Here is a 13,024-nt window from a genome sequence, read left to right as displayed (position 1 = left end):
GCATTCTGGATTCTCCTCTGACCTCTTATGTCAACAAGATATTTTCACCCAGAGAGCTAACAGTCACTGGGTTTCTTCTTTTCCATAGACATGGTTGGTCTAAGACCATGTCTGAATGCCTAAATACACTGAGTTGCTGCCATATGCTTGGCTGATGAGATATTTGCACGAGCATGCAGTTGAATAGGTGCAGATATAATAAAGGAAAATCCTTCCATGGCCTGTGTAGCTTTCCTGCTGTTGGCACACATGATGTCTATAGTAGGCTATGAACTCATCTCTATTGTGCTGTAATTTCTTTTAAACACCACAGTAATGATTTTTAAATGAACTAAACGTCTGTTTGTACTTAATATTATACACAAGATGAACTCACTGTTTGCTGACTTATTTTGGGATGCTGTGTAAAACTGACCAAGCAAGTAAAGCTGTCACAGGGTTTAATCGTGGCGAGTGAAGAGAAAAACTATGAGACAGAGGTATACCATGCTCCAGTTTGTTAGAGGAAGTTGGAGTTGCGCTTCTCACCTTACGGAAGTGTTCCTTTAACAAACAAGGGGAATCAAGAGCACTACCCCCTGATGAGTATTAAGCCTTTTTGGTGCTGTGCAGATATCAGTTACATATGTGGTTTTGTGGCTATTGAATGTCTCCTTGGACACTATAAGGCAGCTTTATACAGACACACACACAAATATATATATATATATATATATATATATATATATATATATATATATATATTTGTGTGTGTGTGTTTAAACCTATAATTTGAAGGGTATATGGTTTTAGAAGGCTCACATCCAGGAGGGAAACTGCAATCCTCCAACTCCTTCTGGAAAATCTACTGTTGCCACATGTCTCTCCACCTAAGTATTAAACCAGCTACTGCGTGTGACAAGTTGACACATGTTATCTGCAGTTTGGGAAAGTCGTCTTGGAGTGGGAAGAACCAACTGAAACAGCAGACTGAGTTCGCACAGGGATTCCATTCTTCGGTACCAGTGGGTGCATATATATATTAAATATATATACTTTAATATATATATTAAAGTAAGAGGAGTGCCGAGCATTCCAGTGACATTAGAAACCTTGTTTCTTTTGTGCTGGCTGTGTTTTGCTTGGCCTGTTCTTTGGTATTTGCCTAAAATACTAAAGGTTTGAATCAGCATTCAGGAGCTTTTTTACTGTTTATTGTAATCTAAACAAAATTAGGACATATACGTCTTTGCTGAGCACATCCAAAAGAATCCTCTATTAAATGTAAAATACATTAAACCCCATTAAACAAGTTAAAAATAAAAAAACTTGTACGATGTAGTAAAGGAGGAAGAGGACAGGTGATGATACCTGTGTGTCAGTAGGGTGGTCTTGCCTCATGTGTCCACTTAGAGATTTTCCCGTCAGCTGTCAATCATCCTGCCCGCAGACCCCGCCTCCTACGGAAACACAGGGGGTTGTCTGACACGTGATTAATTCAGTATGGCGGATCTGTTGGCTGAGTGATTTTTTTTTTTTTTTTTTTAACGGCACCGACGGGTCCTAAAACCCTGCTCCGTGGATGCTGTTAAGCAGCGGGAGAACAGCAACAACTCCCAGCCAGCAAAGCTCGGTTCAGGTACTGTTTCCGTTCCGTGTTTGTGGAAAAAAAAAACCGGTGTTTGCTTTGAACGTTTAGAGGCACATGACTGAAAAAAGTTAGCGATGTTTATCTCTGGGGTCGCTGCGCTTTGTGTCTCCTCGAAGTGAGCTGCAGTCGTGGGGCAACTCCACTTTACTCTGTTTCGTGTGGGTTTGTGGGGTGTTTTACAGTCAGCTGAAGGAAGCCGTGAGTGTTGCGCAATAGAAGCGTTGTTGCTCACTTTCAGCAGTTTGTAGTAGGTTATCAAAAACAGTGTGTTGTGCAACATTGTTGCTCAGCTTTCGGTGCGCTGAGAAGCGGATTGTTATTAAAGCGTGTTCACTGTGTTTTTGCCTCGTGTTGTCACACTGCCTTCATGCTGAGTTTGAGGTTACAGCGAAGGGTTGCCAGATGTTCTGGGGAGGTTTCGGTGCAAACAGCCGCGCTTTTAGCGGAGCTGTTCGAGCACACACAAAGTTTTGTTCTTGTAGTTAAACGCATTGGTTTGCTCCATAGTTCCTCAAGTAACACAGAGACAGCACGGGTGTCCCTGTGCGTGCGTGTGCGTGCGTGTGTGTGATGGAGGTTTCTGCTGAGGTCGGACCGCGCTGCCGCAGTTCTGGCTGTAAACTTTGTCTCGGTGAAGTGTAAACAGAGCGGAGCAGCAGCAGGGCTGTGCCTGTGCTCTGCTAAATCTCCTGTAAGCCTTCACTAGTGGAAACTATTCCCTCAGCATTACGAGCTCTGGAGCACTGCTGGCGCATGCTTGTAAACTCCAGGCCCCACGGGAACAAGGTCACAGCAGCCCACTAAAGAAATGCCTCAGTTGTCCTCCTAAAGGATGAGTCTGCCGAGAGCACAGGCCAGACTGGTGAAGATGTAAAGCAGGATCATTGAATTATGGCAGTATCTCTTTCTGCAGCCTGCAGCCTGTTATATTCTTACTCTTTAAGAGCTGATGTTCAACAGTGTCTGTCTGTGACTGACAACTCATTAGGCATGTCTGATCTTCTGCAGCTTCAAAACGTCCTCATGTGGTCTCATTCAGTTGTTTGATGATGACAGATGTCATTACATCATGATATCAATCCTTTGAAGGTAACAGCAGAGTGAAGATGATGGTGTAAAACAAAGAAACAAATGTTTGTGAGCCGAACGCTCAGGCTTCTGGCATCTCTGAACAATCAGCTCTAGACCGTTTTTCACTCTTGGCTTCTCGTGATGTCATGTAATCTCAGTTACGCCGCACTGATTGTGAGCACAGAAGCTGCAACCTTAAACCTTCTGACTGAGATGGGCAGCCAACCAGAAGAAAGCTGATTTGGGGAGTGAGTTAAATGGATTGTTAAGCCAGTGGATAACCTGAGAGGTTACACCAAGGCCTACTGTAGGATAAATAAGGGTTATTTGAACTGTGGAAAAGTGACTTCTCTAAGGAGTTGAGTCCAAGTATTGAGCTGGAATAAGTGGGAGAATAAGATGGTTGGATGGATGGATGGATGTCCCCTTTAAGAAGCATATGCGAAGTCTTGTACAAAACAAACTCTAAACATGTCTAATAAAACTCCACAGGGCTGGCAGCCTGTAATTATTCTTTGGCCACATGAAAAATTCCAGAGGAAGACCATGTTATGGCGTTTTGGATTGCAACGCAAAGCCGCCACAAAAAATGTTTTTGTTTGAAATAAATGGTTTCGCATTTGCACAAAGTTTTTCTTTGTGGCGATTACTTTCATTTTGCATTGTACATGCAAAGAGGAAGTGTTGACATGGTTGTAGTGCGTGGTAATGATTTCAGTTATTATTATCCAAGTCACTTTCTTGTTTTCTTTGTAATGATCATGGGGTGTGAATTGTCTTGCAGTTGCTCTGGATTTTAGTGTTTATAGACCAGTGATGATGATGATTTGTGTGTGTAATTGTAGAATATGAGGGCAAAACCGAGTCTGACCCTTTTGCTTTCTGGCAAGGACGCACCTACCAGAGTTGATCGACCCACCCAAGACAGTTCTTGGATTTTGACCAGATGCTCTGTATCCATCTGCATCTGCATCTCCATGAAAGGGGGTGTACAGTAAGACACAGGAGAAGCATAAATAATCTGGTCAGATTTCAAATGAAACACCTGGTGTATTGCTTGTATTGACTTTGAAAAAAGTCACCTGCACATTTGATTTGCCCCTTTCGACAGCTTTATGTGGACTAAGGACTTAAAGGATAACTGACAGTTTTTAAATCACTGTAAATTAACTTTTAAGAGTCCATCTAACAAAACCTCTGCCTGGCTTAAACACCTGCAGTAACTGTCTCACATTTTAGACTTTGGTGTTTGTGGAACTGAATTATTCCTAATTGTAGTGTGCAATGTGGGATTTTGATGTGGGGAGCACGGTGGTGCTGTGGTAAGAACTGATGCCTCACAGCTGGTCAGCCGGGGCCTTTCTGTGTGGGATCTGGGTGTTCTCCCTGTGCAATCCAAAGACATGTGCATGTGTTAGCTCTGTGATAGACCAGCGCCCTTCCCAGGGTGTAACTCGCCTCTTGCCCAATATCTGCTGGAGGGTGTTGAATCTTAGGCGTTAGTGTTTAAGAAAATTGTTCTTTTTTTCTTGTAATATTTAAGCTAAATGAGACTTAATAGCACGATACAGACTGGAAGTCCCGCTATTGTTAATATGTCAGCCATAATATGTCCACTTTAAAGGAATCTGTTGCAGTTAGTGTGCAAAATGCTGTAATATTAGGAAGTCTGCATTTTCAAGCAGGACTTTGGGTGGTGTTTGACAGTAAAGAAAAAGAGGACTTCTGTCTGTGTCTAACACTGGGCTGATTGGGTCAATGCAAAGTAACCAGTCTTTTCATCTTTTCGTCAGGGAGAAAGCTTTTATAAGATGGCCTGCAAGTTGTGCTTTTGTTTGTTTGAGTATGAACAGAGAGAATAATTTCCTGGTGTACCGTGAGATTGTTTTGTATTTCTATTAGGAGCTATTAGGAGGATTAAAATGCTGGTTTTGGGAAAGTGCAAGAAAAAAGATTTATAATGCCTAAGTTTGAGGTTTTTTGTTATTTTTCTTCAATCGTCTAGTTGATTCAGCCGCTTTTTTTTCTGGAGTTTCCCAGACAAAAGTTGACTAACAAGACAGGTGATATGTCATGGTGATATCTTTTGGTCGTTACTCCAAACTCATGGTACTAAGTCACGTAATAAGAGAGGTTCATAGTTATATTGGTCTTTAAACCAACCAAGCCTGAGGCAAAATTCATAAAGTGCCAGAAGTGTAGGATAAGCATTTCACAGTGTGACTAGCAACTGACCAATAGGAATGCAGTGTGAAATGATGCACTGATCAACAAGCGCTTGTGAAAGAACTAAAACAAACTCAAACAGTATAGATGGAAGTGAAGCATGCAAAACAAAATAGTTGAGATTCCAACAAAGAAGAAAATCTGGTTGAGAAGCTTTGTTTGTATGATTTGTCCCCCAGCTGGTATCATCACTGCGCCAAGGAGGGTGTAGCACGGAAAGATATAGTGGATGTATAACAGCTGTACATCTTGGCCCCGATTCAGTACTACACATTAATATCATAGGGAGTACATAAGAGAAGTTGCAGTAGGTGACCTTAGACCAGCAAGCACACGGCTACCTACATCATTACCTTACCAAAGTTCATGAGCACTTGTGTCCTAAGTTTGCCTCTTTTAATCTCTTTAATAAGCTCATTTATCTTGGTTCCATCGTGCTTTGTAAAATTCCGGGTCTGACTTTCCAATTTCCTTCTATTATTTAGCACAAGCTGGCGCTCAGAACGTTTGCTTGTTTGTGGACATTTTGTGGATGTTGTCACACTAATGGATTCTAATGGGTTCTATTAATGCCACTGTTGTGCTCAGAGACAAATAAAATGACAGAACCCAGCAATGCACAATCACCCAGCAGGAATTTGTAAACTGGGAAGGTCGTTCCACCAGCGCACTGCCATTCCGAATACTACTGTATCTTTGTTTTGTTATCTTTGTCTGTATTCATTTATTCTTTTATTTTGTCCTGCTCTTGATTGCACACAGTGTTTGAGAAAACACTAATATAGTTTGAATGACACTTGGGGAAATCGGCTGTACATGAATCCTTCAACTAAACCAGCCAACCAATCAACAGATGGTTACAGTACATTGTTTTTTCTCATTTGGCTTACTGTTATGCAAGTTTATAAAAAGAAAGGAAGCTGGATATTGGCCAGAAAAACAGCAAAAGTAAACAAGAGGAAGATTGAAGGCAGTAAAAAAAGGACTGTGAATTTTCAATGGCCAACTGTAAAGAAGCTCTCAGCCTCAATTGATGTGATTTGAAGCTTGATGAATCCTTGTGTTGATCCCCTTTGGGCGCTCTATGAGTTCATTGCAGTTGACTATTCTCCAACATTCAGCTCCCTTATCCCCAGTTGGTGCCTCACAACTCCAATAATAAAACCTGTTTAGCTCTTTTGTTCTTGTCCTGACTTTGAACCTCTAAAATCAGTTAGCAAGTGGTTGGCATTTGGGACAGGCATCCCTGTTTGTTCACATGTTGTTTATGTTACACTGATTGACTTTGTAAATGGCATTGGAGCTTTGGTTTTATACTCAAGCAGCATTGTCCAAATAGTAATTTGTCTATCAAACCAAAACTGCAGTTGACAGTTGCTTTTCAAATGATTGTAGTTTAGATTTTAATTCCTCTTAATCACCATGTGTTGGTTTTAGTCTCACTTCAATAACCTTCATTGTGCCATGTGCATTTAGAAAACTAGATGCACATGGCAACAGATGCTTCTCGGCATCTGACAGTGTTAACGTTGACACATGCTAACCATTCAGTGTTTTCCACACGTAAACTTGCGCTGCTGTAGGTCTGTGGGCCTCGGTATATTAGCAGTATATTTTTCATTATAATTTCTTTATCTGTCTGTTGGATTGACACCATCACTTTACTAGTAGATGATCCCTTTGTGCTTTTTCTCATTCTTCTGATGCTAGCCGCCTTGTTGCAGCCCTTAACAGTTTGGGTTTTCCACACAGGTCGGCTGGCTGGCCAGGTGGCTGTTATAGCGGTCCTCAGTGCTATTCATCTGCCTACTCACCAAGAGTTTTCTACATCAGTATTTACTTCAATATCACCATCTGGGACTGACGCTGGTAGTGGTGGTCCTTCTTCGTCAGCAGTTGTAACCTTTTTCTGTATCACATGTACAACCGGTTCACCTCCTGCTATCCCAGGCTTACTGATTTTAAGTCAGAGTTGGAGTTACTTGCATGAAGTATATTTCATAGAAGTGATATTTATCAATGAATTTAAGAAAGCAAGCATGCACACACAATGCTTGCAGACTACTCCCTTCCTCCACAACACCTCCTACCTCTGTTACGGTTGTCAGATACTAACTTCACTGACAATACTACAAATTACTTTGTGACTATATTATCATTTGCAGTAGTACCGATACAGATGACAGCATCTTGGCCTCCTCCAGTTGACACAAAACATCACACAGAACAGTTGCAGACAGGTAGGTACACAGCTCCTCCCCTTACCAGCAGCTGAAGTATTTGATGTTCACAACACTGAATGAGTTTGAGAGGTCATGAACCATCATAAATGTCAACCTGACCACCAAACAATAATTTTAGTTGCTTAATTATTAGCAGTTACAAACCCAGCCTCAGGGAATCACTAGTGTACGCCTAGCGTTGGTCCCATGCCTGTTTAATTGGGAGAGCTGCTTTAGGAATTGCATCTGGTATTCAAATCTTTGCCAAATCAAAGGTGGATTTTTCAGCTGAAGGTATTTTTATTTGATAGCAATGTTAACCGTCTGTTAAGTTATTTATTATGATGTTATAGACAGACAAGACTGATAATGTTTGCTTCCTTAAAATTGTCATTAAGGTAGCGGGCTAAGAATAAAATCATAGCATTATCATTCTTGCCTGTCCAATGTCTGTAACATTATAATGACCACTGTCATGTTTTAGTGTTTTGGTGCTCCCTAAGACAATCTTAAAATATTTGTCACATACATATTTTACAATTACTTTTTTGTACTATATGCTATATATAGTCAAATCAAAAATTGTGTTGTCACTGTTTACACGATTCTAACATTTCTTTAAAAAACAAATGGCTATATAAATGCTATAGAAGAATCCGCCCATTTATCATTTAGAGCATCAGTATGCTAATGTTTGGATTTTCTAAACCAGTAAGAACGTAGGGAAAGTTGCAACCTGATAAAATCAGCACACATTGGTTATATTTGATCTAGAAAACTTTCAGTACAGGTATGTTGATGTTAACCTTCCAGGAAAGACAGCTGTGCATGCTAGGACTTTTCTATTATTAGCAGAAGAGTGCTTTGTTAAGTTCAGACTTGTTCATTAGTATAGACTGAAATTTCACTTTAATCAAAGAAAAGAAATTGGATTTTGGCCAGGAAAGCAGGACAAGAAGACAAAGATTGAAAGCAGCAAGAAGGATGCTGGGATTTTAATGGGCGGCTATACAGAAGCTCTCATCCTCAACTGATGTGATTTTGAGGTTTGATGAGTTCTTGTGGTCACCCAGTGAACTCATGGCTGTGAATTATTCTCCCACAGTTCTGCCCCTTACACCCCGTTGGTGCCTCGCAACTCTAATAATAACCCGTATTAGCTCTTTTGTGTTTTTGCAGGACCTTGTCCTGACTTGGAACCCATCCTAGCGCTCTGAAATCAGTTATCAATAGGTTTGTAGTTTGGAAAGCCATCCTTGTTAGTGAACATTTTGTTTTCGTTTGACTGATTGTGTCTATTAATAGCACAGCGGTGTTGGGTAAGAGCTTGGTACCTGCGATGGACAGGCCTGCACACTCAACCATTGTACAAATAGCCATTTATTCAGTTTTTCGTTTTAGGCAAAAGAAAAACAATTTCAGGTAATCTGTCTATTCTTATGATGGAAATTTTGGTTCTGATTCCCCCTCCTAGTTTGATTAATTTTCTCAAACTATTAATTTAAAAAAACAACTCAACATAAAAAGTTGCATCTGGTTACGTGAACCATCGGCTGAGGATGCAGGAAAAGTGAATTTTCAGGCATTTAGCTGGTGTGCTTCACCCACGTCCCCCATTATGCATATCGGGATATTTTATTTGACATTTAGATGAATTCCAGCATTTTGTGACGTTAACCCAGTTATAAAAACAGTGACTGAAGATGAGTCAGTACATGAATAGAAGTAATGCTGAAATGGTATGTTATTGAGAAATAAAACACTGTATTTTAACCACGACCTCCACCACTTTAGGCTTGAATGTTTAGTAATGATTTGTACCAAAGCTTCAAAACGAAACTCAAGCCTTCAGCTTAGCTGCGTTTAAAACATTTTAAAGTGACTTCATTTGAAAGATTTTTAATGCAATATCCGTGATGTTATTTGAATTTGTGTAGAATTCGGGTACCAGGTCTCAAGGTTGGTCTCATGATTTATATCTCCAGTCATTTCATCAACACGTACACGGTCACTGTTTTGCATTTTGATGTGAAACATTGTGTGAAGTCGTTTACCCAGTTTACAAAGTAAAGTTTGTGACAAAGCAGTGACAGCTGTTATCCTTAGAGACTAATACTAACTGTAGTCATTACACAAGTTGTACTGTTGGTATATCAAAAATGTGAAGATTTTACAAAAGTTAATCTTGTTTTATAATTTATTTTAATTAGGTAAAACCTTTATTCAGCATTCATTGTATGAAAAATTTGATTGCAGTTTGTAGCTCATGAAAATCAAAAATCCAGTATCTTACATTATTAGGATGTAAATTTGACTTTGAGTAAATTATTATTTGCATGGTTTAAATGCTTTGTCTATCTCTCGGTCTAGTTCTGTATGTGTACAATCACAATCCTGGGAAAAACTGCTGACTTGACAGTTGATGACGATGATCAACCTCCACAAGCCAATAAGCTGTTTCCAGACTGCTGTATTAAAGAAACGCTGTCAGAAGTGTCCTACCTGGACTGTTCCTCGGTATTCCAAGCTGCTCTTTTCAAATAAAAGTAAATTTTGGAGTAAAGAGGCACAGATTTGAATGTGACGTTTCTGTGATGCTTTGGGGTGTGATCTGCTGGTGTTGGCTGCTGTTGGTCAACTGTGCTTCATCAAGTCCAAAATCTATGCAGCCTTCTACCACGAGATTGTGGAGCTCTTCATGCTTCCATCTGCTGATGAGCTTCATGGAAATCCTGATTTACTTTCCAGCAGGACTAAGCTCCTGTCTACTGTGCCAAAATTACTGCCAAAATAAGAAACAACAGTCATTTCTGTGAAGGTGATATAATCCAAGAACCATTTTAGGGTTTATGCACCCAAAAGTGATGGAGTACAGGTTCTAATTCTCATGACCACCTTTTCAAAGCAATGACGGTTTCAGGCTTTTTGAAAAGCAGTGGTGGTGCAGTGATTCAGCTGTTCTCGTAGGTCTTTTGCATGTACAAACTAAAACTATGAGATTCAAATCGCAAGTTTTTTTGTTGTTGAGTATGTTGGCTTTGAAAAGAGCAGTTTTGTTCTCAGTGCCTCGTTTAAATAATGCAGGAAACCTCATCAGCTGCAGTCACAAATGCAATTTTAACATTCAGTTAATGAATGCCTCAAACTTTAGTTATCACTCACTGCAGGAGAAATTGCAGAAAGTGAGTCTGCACGGAGAGCCAACACGACTGGCCTCACTTTGTTTAATTGTCTCATTCCATATACGTTTTGAAATTATATCGGCATTAAAAAAAAAAAAAAGGATCTGTATATTGCCCAGCCCTTGTTTTACACACTGAACTTCACAGATGAACCAGCTCCTGTCAGACACACTACAATATTCTACCCTTGTCTTGGTGGTAGTAATAAAGCAAAAAGCTTCCTGTTGGGCCGTCCACATCTATTTCAAGAATTCTGAGCTGCTATCACACTGTAAAGACTCTACACCTCAGAAACATGTCTGTCCATGGCATACAAGGCACTAATCCCATCGCCAGCTGAATAATTCATAGTCAATTAGGGCTGAGAGGCTGAGGCGGTCTTCATGGAACAAATGCATTTTCAATGATTCATTTCATGAGCTATGCAAGGGGTCTCTTAATTGTTGTTTACTGCTCACTATCCAACCACATGTTATTTTTATGCTATCGTGATTACTCCCGGCAGTGCTCAGAGTGCTTGGGAAATGAAGTCCATTAAGGGGTCCTGAGAGCTGTTTTCCTGTCAAGCACCATGAAACGTTTCCAGATTCAAACTTCACTGCACGAGAATAATAAATCTTATCCAGACGAGTCAGCCGGTGAAAATGAGGTGCTTGAAGAGATGCAGGTGATGTATTTTATGGTGCCACAGTGTAGGGAAAAGAAATATCTGCAGTGTTGTACAAGGATCCATTTTTTTATGGGATCCCCGTAGAGTAATTAAGAATCCAGGAGAAAAAAAAAATGAAGTCATGTGGAAGTAGCATCACAACTGATAACAGATCAGCTTTACAATCTGCAACTGGCTGGAGTCGGTAAAGGCTTCTCTTTGAACTCCATGGTGTATGTGTTTGGCAACAGAGAGAGAGCAGGAGGGGAAAATGCCTAAAGTCACTACTGTCATACTATAACAGACCGTAAAAGAACAGTGTGTGTGTGTGTGTGTGTGTGTGACAGACAGACAGACAGACAGACAGACAGACAACTCCTCTGACAAAAATAGGCAGTTTGAGCTGAGAATAGCACCACTGCCCTCCAGTTGACGCCCCATGCCTCAGCAAATCCATCAACACCCATTTTAGGTGTCCCTCACGGTCATCCAAGTGTCATCAGTGTACATGTAACTAAACATACACCCTTGTCAGGAATTCAGACTGACATCTAAACCTCTTCCATTGTTGTTTTGCCCCGTGGCTTGAAAGATGCTGTGAAGAGCCGCACTCAACTCGAAGAGTGAAATACTGTGTTTTGACTTTTGTCATAGCAACACATTCATCTTTTTCTCAAAGTCACAAATGGCACTTAAACTTTAATATTATCCCATCAGCACTCTGACACTTTTTTCCACTCACATTTGACGGCAATTAATAATCTGGTTTCTCAGATGAATTTGTTCTAGACTTAAGGGACCGTTATGGTGTTTATGATCATTCCTGATAGCTGAGGTAAGAGCCTGGAGACTGTTGGCAGGAATACGTTTCCATGAAGTTGTGTTTTTCTGCACAACAGAACTGAACGTAGGTATGTGACAGTGATTCAGTTTAGCAGCTTTAAAGAGCGAGTGAGTGTGTCTGTTTGAGAAAGAAAAGGGAGCGCAGACGCACTTTGCTGCGGCCGCTGTGGGGTTTAAATTGACTGATTGCAGCTCTCATTACCACATGTTTGTTTTCAGCTCTGTCGACACCTGTTAGATGTGACAGAGGTGAGTTTTAGTTTCTGCCGGTTAGAGTTGAAGAGCCAGAGGCCTCTCTATGTGTGTTTGTTTGCGCACCGCTCGCAGTTTTGATTGCATAAGACACACAAACACGAGGCAGTATGAAAAGTTTTCTTCCCCTCTTTCTTCTGCTATTGACTCGGAGGTGAGTCTAAGCCTTCATGAAGCCTCTGTTTGCATTTCATTTGGGGCTCTACCAGAGCCTTTTATTTAGGCAGTGACTTTCCCAGGCTGACCGTGCAAACTGTGGGAGTAAACACGGTAATAGATGTAATCAGATCTTAAAATGCTTGCAAAGGCGTGTGCCCCGGTAAGCTCTGATGCATAAATGTGACAAATGCGGTGTATTATTCTTGCAGTGCTTAATCACCGATGTACACCTGCTAAACCAAATTCAAAAGCTTGTCTTCGTGGGGTGTGGCTCAGGCAGTGTTGTGATGACAGTTCTGATAGTGACTCGCATTACTCTGTAAATATGCTGTGATTTTAAATAAAGCCAGATGGTTCAAATGAATCACTTTGATTTAATAAAAAAAATAAATACGTTATACAACTTGCCAGTTTGTTTTCACTCTGTTCTCTTCCTTTTAGTCTCTGTTTTAAATTTGCTAGTGCACTGGAAGTTTGGAAGACCCACATGGACATGTTGTAGCCGCCTCCTGTCACTTGAGGGCAGTGTCAAAAATATGTGGCCCAACCCGTCCTGTGGGCTACTCTTGTTGCTGTTTGCGGTGTTGTTGGTCCTTTGGTTTAGCCCCTGCTGTGGAGAAGAGATGCCAAAATATACAAAGAACGTCTTTGTAGTGCAGCGAAACAGAGTGCTAAAAATAAAAACGACTGTCCAGTCAGCCGTTTTTGTACTTTTTCCCTCTTCATAGTTAACCCCGCTGTTGCTCCCTTGGCTGTTCAACCATCAGCATTGGAGAACATCTTTCCTGTA

At 40.7% G+C, this 13,024-nt stretch overlaps 1 protein-coding gene across 3 annotated transcripts in view; it reads left to right on the top strand.

Moving 5' to 3' along the window:
* The first annotated feature begins 1,458 nt into the window (after positions 1-1,458).
* Positions 1,459-13,024, top strand: part of hdac4 (histone deacetylase 4) — a 120,074-nt gene continuing 108,508 nt past the window's right edge. For 2 of the 3 annotated variants that reach the window (XM_013270239.3, XM_005450443.4), the window contains exon 1: positions 1,459-1,618. The gene's annotated coding sequence lies outside the window, so the exon portion shown is untranslated. Of the gene's footprint in view, positions 1,619-7,092; positions 7,168-13,024 lie in introns of all 3 variants that reach the window. The other variant, XM_019353109.2, reaches the window with a different exon arrangement.

Source organism: Oreochromis niloticus, linkage group LG16 (assembly GCF_001858045.2).
Source record: "Oreochromis niloticus isolate F11D_XX linkage group LG16, O_niloticus_UMD_NMBU, whole genome shotgun sequence".
Taxonomy (NCBI): Eukaryota; Metazoa; Chordata; class Actinopteri; order Cichliformes; family Cichlidae; genus Oreochromis; species Oreochromis niloticus.
Note: the sequence above shows the minus strand (reverse complement) of the source record. Positions and strands in the feature narration are given on the sequence as shown.